Genomic DNA, 12,500 nt, shown 5'->3' on the forward strand with positions numbered 1-12,500 from the left:
TATATATATATATATATATATATATTTCATCATTTTTCATTTATTTTATATTAAAAAATTTATCTTCATAACTCACACATCTTTATCTTCATAACCTACATTTTTAATAATCTCTAACTCCCATGCCTTTCATATTCAAAAACTCTAAATATTTAATGTGTAAATTTATGACAACTTATTATATGTTCCTCCATATGTACCTATATAAGGACTTCTATGTTTCGAAAAAATATGATTGATACTAACATTATATTATGCTCTTAATGGTTTAAGGTATCTATATGTCAAAGGCTATAGAGTGGAAAAGAAAAACTATACTAAGGTACGGTTTAAATTCTATTCTTTGTTTTTTGTTTAAAGATAAATGCACAAAGATATTTCATACAGGTGTGGATCTAAAGAAGAATTTTTAAGAGGAAGTGCCAATTAATGAGGCGAAGATCGAAGTAAAGGCTATTTTACAATTCTCAGTAATGGTCTTTGATTTTGTCACCTTTAGATTTATGTTGTATAAGTTGAAGTAGTGATTTTTTTCAAATAATACAAAGAGATTTTGACATCTGTTTTTTATTGTATATATTTATACTTTACAATTGCAATAACTTTGAGTTGTGAATTTTTTCTATACCGAAGTGACATTCTAATGTGCTTTTCTTTTCCTGTTATATATAGATTTATCATTTTTATAAATATATTTTTCTATATGTTCTTAATTCTTTTTGCCCTATTTCTTTCTTTTTTTTTAATCGTTCTTCCTTGTCTAAAGTTGTTTCTCTTCTAACACTCATAACTCCTTAAATTTCCTTCAAATTTCGTAAATTTATAACATGTTTACTCTAATATTCTTTTTCAAAAATCTCAACTTCTTTCCATGTTTTCATAATACTCAAAGATTTATTTATTTTTGGTGTTCAAAAGAAAAGGGAAGAAACCAAAGCAAATGAGGATGAGATCAAAAGAAGAATGATCCTACAAAGAAAAGTGTGGCGTTGTGATATTTCTTGAAGAACAAAGATAATTCAACCACCATCATTGTAAAACTTTACTTGTATTGTGAAGGTTGTGCCAAAAGAATACAAACGTTCAATTCACGAGGCATTAATTTATGACATTGACAATTTGTATATAACATTAAGTTAACATATAATGTAATGTAATTAATTAAGAAAATCACATGTTATAATATGTTATTACTGATCAAAATTTTTAACATTGTGAATGGGTAGGCTTTCGGTAGTTTAAAAATCACTAGACAACGAGTTAGTAACTTTATGAATAAAGTATTTTTGATTTTCGGGTTATACTATAGATGATTGGAAACTTATTAAAGTTCATAATCAACTGTCAAACAATACCCATTATTCCAATGTTTGGATTTACACACAATTGATTTTGGCTCTTATCCTATTAAGCGTGTCATTGACGGATTTTCTTATTAAAAAATTTGAATGTTGCAGTGAATGATTGGTGAATTTTATTCTTTAAAGTGTGTCATTATCTCTAATTTAATGTTGCAGTTACTCAATTAAATGTATCCCATAAAAATATGTTTTAACTACCTGAATAATGAAATAAATTAATGGAATAAAAATTTTAACACTGACGCTGCAAGGTAAGAGGAAGAGGTTTTCCTAATGATCTTTTATCAAAAAGTATGTATTTTTTCACATAGAAATTTTCAGCTTCTCAATATACAACTAACAATTTAATTTATTTTATTTGTGTAATTAGTAGTTTTAAAAATCTATGCAACTTTTATTTTAATCTTAGATTTTTATTTTTATTCGTCTTGGACTTTCTTAATTAGATAAAACTCAAGTAATCTTCATTGGTAATATACAATTAACTATACACTACATAGATTATTTGCTACAAAAAACTAAATTTATAAATTAAACCAAATGTACTTTATTTATTGGCAATTTTCTTTCGCGTCAAAAGAGGGTTAATATCTACATTTGTCATTAACTTGATAATTTTTTTAAATTTATTGATGTTTCTTAAATCCCGCGCAAAGCATGGGTAAGTTTACTAGTTTTTCTTATATAAACAAGCTTCTCAAATAATTTGGCCAAGCACAAACAGTCTAAAACACTCATGTTTATCCCATTGAATTTTAGATTTTGAGTGTGGCTCTTGTCCCTAGCCACCAATTCTACCTCAGAGCTGCAAGGTTATTATTCCTCAGGTACAATTCAATTATTCCCTTCAAAAAACCAAATTTCATACCACCCATAATGATATTGTCAATCAAGGTTGCATTTTTAAGAAAACCCCACCTAAAAAATCAAATTTTGTGCTTAAAAACAAGGCCAAAACATGGAATTCAAAGTCCAAAGTTAGTGCTGCTAGTGTATTTAGCAGTTCTTGGTTAGGTAAATGGAATGAAACCCATAATGAAATTAAGCCAAAAGAGCCCCAAATTGTGCTTAGCTATAGGAATAATGGGGGATACATCTAGTTCTGATTGTTAGATAAATAATGGGATGAAATAATCTGGCTTCGATAGTGTAATCATTGTCCTTAAGAAATTTAAGCTTCCCACTTTGTTGTTGCAGCCTGCAGGGATAATAGCAGAATTCCTTAAGGATTTTACAAAGCATCTGAAATTGGAGTTTCAACAATTAACTCGAATTTCACACAAGAACAAAATGTTTGTGAGTTGTAGAAAATAAGTAGAAGAGAAAGAGATGAAAATTTTCAGATATCTTTTATTTTGGAGATGATACAGGTATTTATAATAACTCTAAGAGCCTGTTGGAATTAACAGACTCATCTTCTCATAACATGTTTACCTTTTAAAACCAATAGTCACCTTTTTTAATTTAAAAAAAAATCTGTTAAAAATGCTTTCTGAAATTTAATTTAAAAATTAATTAATAAAATAATAAGTGGCTAAAATGGTAAAAATTGCACGGGGCGCCCTATTTGGTCGCCCCCATTTAACCTATACCCATTTTTTTTATAAATCTTTTAACTTGTACCCACCTTTTAAACAACTTCAGCTCCTTTCTCCTCCTCCTTCGCCTCCTTCGTTTTCTTTATCTTCTTCTTTTTTTTTTCCGGTTATTAGTTTAAGATGCTTTTTGAGGCTTGTGGAGTTCAATAACGTTAAGAAGTACTGATGAAAAAGCTTTGCTATTGTTTAAGTAGGATGCATGGAAATGCATTTTGCCTATATGCGTCCAACAGACAAAATCTAAATCCATAGTCATTTAAGAGATAGGTTTCAAAAATAACTGCAAAAAGGCAACATACATCTACTTAATTGTGCTAGTAATCAATAAGAAAACAAATTTATGCATCAATATCCTGTGCACCCTTTTGAGAATTGAATATCAAAAAACAGAATCAAGCATTAATTTTTACTGAATGAGACTTTCTGTCCTTCGTTTCTGTTCCAATTGTTTTCATTGTTATGTGCAGGATATTGGCTGACCTTGGTTATCATAGAAGTGCCAAGAAATGTAAAGAGAAATTCGAAAACGTTTACAAGTATCACAGAACTAAAGATGGTCGTGCTTGTCGTAATGGTTGAACCAGAGGATACAATAGCTGCAGTGAAAGCATACATTCAAGAGGAAAAAAGGATCTCTTTTAAGAAAACTTCAACTATACAAGAACTTCAGCTCTAGAGCTGAAGTTTCCCAGTTACAACACAAAAACTTCAGCTCTTGAGCTGAAGTTTCCAGTTACAAAGACCAAAAACTCAGCTTTAGAGCTGAAGTTCCCCAGTTACAAAGACAAAAACTTCAGCTCAACAGCTAAAGTTTCCCAGTTACAAAGGCGCTGCACCCGCCGGCCTACGCCGCTCATACGACTCCCACCATGTGAAGGCAGCCCCAGTGAACTGAAATGCGGTGAATGCTACCCCGCTGGTCTCCAAAATCCCTGCTGTCCGAAGCATACGCTGACACTAATCCAGAAATCCCTGGGCATCCTCGCCCTGAGCACCACTGAAAAATGGAGGCTAGAGCCTACTGAACCTCTCAAGACGACGCTGCTCATCGTCTGGCATAACTGGGACTACAAAGTCCTGAACTGGTGCGACTGGCGCAGCTGGGGCAACTGGTGCAACTGGCGCAACTGGCTGAGCTGGGACTGCTCCCGGTGTCTGCAATCCCTGAACAACCTGCTCCGGTGTGCGAGCAGCGGGGGTCTGATGACCTCTCCCGGTCTGTGAGGTAGCTGCTGCAGTAGTGGCTGAGACTGCTTGAGCCAGGCCAGTGCAAACGGATAATATCTGAGCCAAAGCCTCCTGGAGGCCAGGAATCACAATAGGCACTGCTGGTGCCTGCACAGGTGCTGCTGGAGCATCTACAGCTGGAGGCTGGTCCTGAGCCGGGGCAGCTGGTGGATCTACAGGTGCTGCCCTCGCTGGTCTGCCCCTAGCACGACCACGACCGCGTCCACGGCCTCTAGTGCCCTCAGTAGGTGGTACCGGTGAGCGTCCGTCTCGTCCTGTAGCGCGGGTCCTCGTCATCTGCGAGAGGATAGAACACAGAAGTTTAGTTCCCGGATCAACAAAATAGTACGACAAGAATTTCAAGAATGTGAAGTTTTCCTAAGGGTTCTGCAGCCTCTCGAGGATAAGTATGGACGTCTCTGTACCGATCCGCGAGACTCTACTAAACCTGCTCATGACTCGTGAGACCTAGTAACCTAGGCTCTGATACCAACTTGTCACGACCCAATTCCCACCCGGTCATGATGGCGCCTCTCGTGAAGACAAGGCCAGCCAACAGAACAATCAACACTGCTTTTGAAAATTTCTTAGCACAACAGGTTTAAACCATAGATACTGATTAATCATAAGTGCGGAAATAAACGTAATATAACGGGGAAAAACCATCCCAAACTCAGCCCGACGATCGGGGTGTCACAAGTCACGAGCTACTACAGAGTTGGTGAAAATACTACAAGTCTGGAAATATAGTCTGAAGATGAATAAAATATGCAGAAGATAAGGAAGAAAACGGGGCTGTGGACGTCGACATCTACCTCGTCTCTCCTAGTCCGCCTGGTCTGGAAGGAGATCAGCGCTCAGGTACGAACTAAGCTGTGCCTGTCTTTGCACACATGGTGCAGGAAGTAGTGTGAGTACTCCGACCCAGTGAGTAATAAAATTAAATAACGACTGAGAACATAAAATCCCACAAGGGCACAAATAATGCTATCTCAAGCAGCAACATCAGATAAACAGTACAAACCAGTGAAATATAGGAAGAAAATCTCTTTGAAAACAATTAATAAAACAAGTATGCTCAAGTATGGTCAGCCATTGTTACCTGACCGGTCAGCCATTGTTACCTGACCAAACGCGTATTACAGTGCCATTGTTACCACTGGTCAGTCATTGTTACCTGACTGGTCAGTCATTGTTACCCGACCAAACGCGTATAACAGTGTCATTGTTACCACTGTTCAATAATTAATCACTCTAGATGGGTACCCGCGCTCACTGTGGGTGTGCAGACTCCGGAGGGGCTCCTACAGCCCAAGCGCTATCAACAAGGCCTGAAAGCCTCCTCACCTCACTCATCATGCCCTCACATAAGGCCCTCGGCCTCAATCAGTCCAGAAATAGTCAACAGTCCCTCGGGCAACAGTAAAGCAATGATACTCAGCTCAAACAATAGTTCAAATATCAGTTTAAAACTCCAAGTTTGAGTAAATATGGCTGAGTTCAAGAAAACAGTGTAAATCACATGGACTGAGTTCAAATAATATTTCAAACAGTGAGGAAAACAGTGATGATAGTTCATAAAGAGTTCAAACAGTCGGCACTAAGCCCCAAATATGGCAATAAGCCCAAATCATAGTAAAAACAACAAGTCATTGCTAATACGCGGTAAAGTATCATCCGGACTGGACCAAGTCACAGTCCCCAATAGTAAACGACCCCGCGCTCGTCATGGAACGCGTATCTCATCTCAACATAGCACCAAGTTGTGCAAATCCGGGGTTTCAAACCCTCAGAACATCATTTAAAATCATTACTCACCTCTAGCCGGTCAAAGTCTAGCTCGCTATGCCTTTTCCCCTCGAATCGCCCTCCTCGCGCGTCGAATCTGATCAAGACCACAAGAAATACATCACAATAGGCTAATGGGTCATAACCCAATCGAAAAGACTCGAAAAATATCAAAAATCACGAAGTTGGCAAAACCCGAGCCCCGGGCCCACTTCTCGAAAAATTACGAAATTCACATCTTCGGATTCCTCGTCACGCCACGAGTCTATACATATCAAAATCATCAAAATCGGGGTCCATTTGACCCCTCAAATCCCTATTTTAAACTCTCTTAAATTCAAGCCCTAAACCACCATTTTTGACCTTTGATTCCTTGATTATTCAGTCCAAATTCATGTTTATACACCATAAAATCAAGCTCTAAGTCCAAGAGTTCATACCTGATAATAGCCCTCGAACCCCTCTTCAAAATCGCTTCAAAGCTCTCAAGGTTCGGAGTCCAAAATGCTACTCTTTCAAAAATCCTCGAGGAAGATGTTTTCACTTAACCTGCCAGTTATTTCCGCTTCTGCGGATTAATCCCGCTTTTGTGCCTTCCGCTTATGCGGTCAACGTCCGCTCCTGCGGACCTTTCACTTAAGGCGACTTTTCGCTTCTGCGGTCCAACTTCGCATCTGCGGGACCGCTTAAGCGACCCAATGTCCTGCTCCTGCGGAACCTGACCTGGGCTCCTATTTCCGCTCCTGCGAGGCCTAGCTCGCTTCTGCGAGACCGCATCTGCGATCTCCTTTCCGCAGATGCGGAAACACCTGCTGCAACCAAAAACCTGCAATTTTCCAACTTCAAATTTCTTCCCTAAATCACCCCCGAGGCCCCCGGGACCTCAACCAAAGTTACCAACACATCTTAAAACATTATTCAAACTTGTTCCAATCCTCAAAACACGTCTAACAACGCTAAAACCATTAAATCACATCGAATTCAAGCCTAAGTTTCTTCAAAACTTCCGCAATACGCATTCGATCAAAACTCGACCCAAAACATCTCCGAATGACCTGAAATTTTGCACACGCATCCAAAATCACCTAACGGAGATACAGAAACTCTCGGAATTCCATTCCGACCCTCGGATCAAAATCTCACCTACCAACCAGAATTTGCCAAAATACTAACTTCGCCAATTCAAGCCTAATTCTACACCGGACCTCCAAAACCAATTCCGATCACGCTCCTAAGTCACAAATCATCCCCCGAAGCTAACCGAATCTCCGGAAATCACATTCGAGCCCTCTAACCAACTAGTCAACTTCTGGTTGACTTTTCCAAAACAAGCTTTCCTTAGAGAGACTAAATGTCTCATCTCCTACCAAGACCAAACCAATCCAACTCGATTACCCCAAATACCGATAATGAAGCATAGAGAAACATAATATGGGAAAAACGGGGCGGTAACTCACGTGACGACGGGCCGGGTCGTCACATTGCCTTTGCTACTTCAGCCCCGTATGCTGAAGTTATGCGAAAAAGCGGATACGCTTGCACTTTTTTTAGCAAAGCGGGCACAAGTTAAAACGTGGCATAAAAAATGGGTATAGATGCAAATGCCCCACTAAAATGTTAATCCCATGCTAATCGGCCCAAATTGCCAAGTGCCCAATCTTGACTATTAATAATATAGTCAAATTCCAATTTCCCTCCAAAAAAATCCTTAAAAATATTCAAACTATATAAGACAAACTTCCTTTCTTTCTTTTTCCAACGAGGGACAAAACAACCGCTTCTCAAATACTATCATCAAACACTAACTAATCTAACACTGATTATGAAGAAAGTAGTAGTACAATGGACAGAATTGTTGAGAAACTAAAGAAATTTGGGCTATCTCAACCATTTTCATTTCTTCAATACATTCTTAGCAAAGCTGTAACACTGCCATTTAGAATTATAATCTCACTGATAACTCATTCACATCCAATAAAACCTATACAAGGTTTCCTGTTTTCCTATTTTGATTTGGTAAGAGAAACTACTCTAACAATACACTTTCTCTTTTCCTTTCCTATAAAGAAATTTAAAGCTCTAAACCATCTAATCCATTCAGTGAAATTGGCCCAAGGGAATCACCTGTTATGCTTGCAAGAACGTCGAAATTCCTACGATCATCGTTCCATCTCACAGCAAACACCATAAATCGGACAGCCACTTCGTTTTCAATCCTCGCGTGATCATCACATAAGAAGAATGGTTTCTCACCCGAAACGTAGTTGTGATTTGGCATCTTTCGAACATTGAGATTAACAAACTGCATAGGTCCACATTTCAGAATGACTCCATGGCCGAAAACATTATTTTTGCTCCCATACCCCAGGTGTGGCCGCACTAAACAGTATCATGTTGTAATGATGTAAATGGCCACAGGTACGGGGAAGAGATCATGCCACAACTGAGTAGCAGGCTCTCTCAGAGACAAGTAAAATTTATCCATATTCATAAGCTTGAATCGATAAATGCACCACGCATGGGCTATGAAAACTGGAAAAGATTAAAGAATGACCAAAGGCAAAGGCAGATATACAACAGCTAATAGCACAGATGGGAAATGCAAAACCAACAGATAGAGTTGTCTACTGCATAACCCAATGTCTTAATCATGTAATTTAAACCAACAATACACTAACGTGACATCCTAGTTATAATTAATACTATGAGCACAACAATTATTAAAACGACTCTACTGGTGATAAACTATAAGCACAATTATTATTCAAGGAGACACATCAACAAAACAACTATAAAGGAAACAAGCAATGGTACAATAATTAGGTATGTGGAAAGTAGAAGGAGCAGCCTTAAGACCGTCCACCATTGACAACAAGATTGGCATCTACCCCGAGGAAGAGAGTGGGTGGTAATGCAATGTAGAAAAAACACATTTAAGAGATATAGGACTGTAAATTGAAGTACAGAGATATAAATAAGACAGAGGAACTAATATTAACTGTTGAAAGAATCTTGCATGATTGGGAGACCATTCATCCAACCAGCATACTCAAGAGAGGCTTCAAGACAGTGGAAGTCTGCTCAATAGAGACTGGGAATGTAAAATACAGCGTGGTTGGACACAGGCAAACAGAGCAGCACTGGGCCTGCCAAACTTGGCTCACGAGAGTCGAGCAGGGAATTCTGCTTGTACCTCAATTGCCGAGAGAACTTTTGGAGCTTTTAAAATACGCCACAGTTCTGCAAAGGAATTGAAAAAAAAATTACAATAAGTGAAATATCAATTGTTTTGTAAAGTCTTTTCAGGATTACGCTCATTGAAGCAAAAGTTCCTTAAGCATGCCTTAAGCGTGCCTTTGACAACACTGATCTCCACTAATAAAAGTATTTAATACTTTGTATGTATTCAGTTGGTAAGAACTTTCATCCCGCCTCCCATGGTTTTAAAAGAAGGCTAGAAACATTAGTGACAATGAGGTCAGAAATTATAGAAGTTGAGACATATATCTAAATATATGATATGCCTTTGCAAGCTGCAAAATCAAAATATACCTTGAGATACCATCTTCTTCATTTACTTCAGTTTTCACAGTTACAAGATAGGACAAAAGTAAACACGAAAACTATGCAGCTGAGCATTACATCTTGACCAGCTCAAGAAAATCTCTTGCACAACTTAGCAAATAACAGTCCAAATTAAGAAGATAAGAGAAGGCAGATAAATAACTATGTTGTACTTCATCTTTTTATTTTCGCTTTCCTTTTTTTTAATGAAGTATCAATTTACTGTACTGTTCCTGCAACCTATACATGAGAACTGAAAAAGGTACTAAGTGAATATGATGATGGAGAGAGAGAAAATAGTGGTTGAAGGAAAACGAAAGAGTAAAAATGATTTCTCGATAGTACCCCACTACTATGGATAGAGGCATGGACATTCAGAGAACAAAACATCAATAAAAACAAAACAAAAACAAGAAAGTTATACAAAAGGAAGATGCAAGAAACCGGATGTGACTTTGAGACCTCATTAATTAACGAAAACTACAATGCTTTTGTTACAAAACAATGAAAAAACTGGTTCAACTTTTGATTATCAATATTTCTACGTTATCGAGCAGAGTTTAGCTAAGCTTATATCAATCTAGCTTGAGCACAATTTGAAGTCGTTTAGTATTCTAGTCAAGCTAACTGCTAACTTGGCTCAACTTAACATGATTATGCATCAACCCACATGATTATTGTGATCCACAAGATACTGTAGAGACAAAATAGAATAGTCTTAATATTCTTTTGGAAAACTAGGCTGATTCATAATATTGCTACGGTTGTGAACTATGTTGCACTATATTGAATGTCTAATGCTAAATAGAAGGTGGAAAGACACAAAAGAAAAGACGTGCATTGTAGTCTTAGGCATTGAAACCGTATCAATTACATATCACACCATCTTATACTTGCATAAAACTTTTGATGAGTACTCATTCCATTTCTTTTTCCCTGTTCTTTCTGATCATCAAGAACGTAAAATGTAACATCGTCTATTCGATTTCTTTTTCTTTATTTCAATCAGCACCTTGCTTGCAGGATCTGTTTTGTTTAGCAGACCAACTTACCATAGTTTTCTTTTGGTTATTTTTGAGGATCTAGCTCTAGAGTTCAATGAGCTAGTACGTGTATATTGACACTTTGGTTAAATAAAAAATTTCATTTGACCAAAAATATTGAACTCGTTAGTAGCACCTACTGTCACAGACTACATATTCATGTTAAACTTCACCGAGTGAATAGACATACTGAAACCTATGTTGCGGACTCTCCAAAATGATACCGCACCCGTGTCGGATCCTCCAAAAATACACTATTTTTGGAGGATCCGACACGCACCCAGCAACATTTTCGGAGAGTCCGAGCAACATAGACTGAAACCTTAAACAGAAATTCAACTAAAGGGCCATTGTGTACATTTAAGCATGGAGTGTTTGCAGCCTTGCATCCAAATGACGCTCCACTCCAACTTAATTTCTATATTTCAGTTTTTGCTTACCAATTCGACATAATTTGAGAATCTCATCAGACATGATAATTTCATCATTTAGAAAACTACTTTAGTCAAACATAATTAAAACACAAGTCATTAATTCAGAGATCTCTTCATTAATTCCAAAATCCAAATTGCGGGTTGATGGAAAATCATGGAAATTGTACCCAATCATCCACAGATTTTTTTTATAACCAAGAAATCTGGTGTTTTCAATTTGGATACTCCGTCGATAATAGGAGCACCCCTTTACCCTTCTCTACATAAATACTAGACATAGTTCACCTTCAGGATTAAAACTCAGGACATGTGTCCAGCACATATCATAGTGTTGTCAAGGGTGGATGTAGAGATCAAGTTATGGGTTCATCCGAACTCAGTAGCTTTAGCATAGACAATATATATGCGTAAAAGGATTCACTAAACAAGTACAAGTAATAGATTTTGAACTGTTAAATCAAATGGGTTGTGGTACAATTTTGAACTCAATCCGATAAAAGTTCAAATCCTGGATCTGCCTCTGCACACAAGGGTGTAGGTAGCTTTCAGGATACAGGTTCGGCAGAATTCAACAGTGAAATTCATTAAAATGTACAAAAATTTAATTTTGAACGCAGTTACTAGCACTTAAGGTCACCGTCCTAGAATTCAGAACTCATAAAGCTTAAAATCTTGGATCCACCTTTGTGTGCTGTACTACATTTGCCATAGAAAATTCTCATAACGAAAAGATTATAACAACCACATATCCACGTAAATCAAGAGTCAACCATTAAACCTTCTAAAGAGAAGCAAAACCCAAGAGCACATCATAGTAAATGGAAGAAAAACGGAGACCGATCAATCAAAAGCCAACAAAAAATCAACAGAAAACTACAGAAGATGGATTTATTGAAGGAAAAAAAAAACAAATTAGTATGAAATTCTTACCCAGAAAGAAGAAAACTTTGCAACTGAGGATCCGCTTACTGGGTACTGCCCATTTCTCCGCAACTTTTGTAACCTTTTCCTATTTTCAAAAGAATGTCATGTTTTGCCAAATATTTGGGAGCCAGAAGCATTTTTTTTGTTTTCCAAAATAGCACAGATCTTATAGTCCAAATCAAAAAGCAGTTTTTTCCTTTCAAAAAAAGTACTTTTTTTCAAAATTGAAGAAAAAATATACTTTTGAGTAGAAACCATTTTAGGGAACTAGAAAAAATTAACTTCTAGCCAAAAGTATATTTGAGACTTAGAAACACTTTTTAAAAATTTGATCAAAATTAATTGCTACTTTTCAAATTAATTAACCAAACAGAAATTTCTTCCAAAAGTGCTTTTAAAGAAAATACTTCTCAAATAAACTAATTTTAGAAATTTCGCCAAACAAGCTACATGTTTGGCCAATCTTTAGAACAATACTTTCCTTGCTACAACTCATGTGAAGCACGCGCGTGCATATATATATGACCACGTTTGGATGGGCTTGTTGTAAGTGATTTTTAA

The 12,500-nt window shown here is 37.2% G+C and overlaps 1 long non-coding RNA gene across 2 annotated transcripts; it reads right to left on the reverse strand.

Annotated features, from left to right (window-relative positions):
- Nucleotides 7,839–12,252, reverse strand: LOC109232341. 2 transcript variants are annotated; one of them, XR_002068945.1, is made up of 3 exons: nt 11,946–12,250; nt 8,974–9,214; nt 7,839–8,276 (listed from the first exon to the last, which is right to left on the reverse strand). It is a non-coding gene; the product is annotated as an uncharacterized LOC109232341 (long non-coding RNA). The 2 variants fall into 2 exon arrangements; XR_002068944.1 differs by lacking the exon at nt 7,839–8,276 and having other exon boundaries at nt 8,767–9,214; nt 11,946–12,252.

The sequence above is a fragment of the Nicotiana attenuata genome, chromosome 9, assembly GCF_001879085.1.
Source record: "Nicotiana attenuata strain UT chromosome 9, NIATTr2, whole genome shotgun sequence".
NCBI lineage: Eukaryota > Viridiplantae > Streptophyta > Magnoliopsida > Solanales > Solanaceae > Nicotiana > Nicotiana attenuata.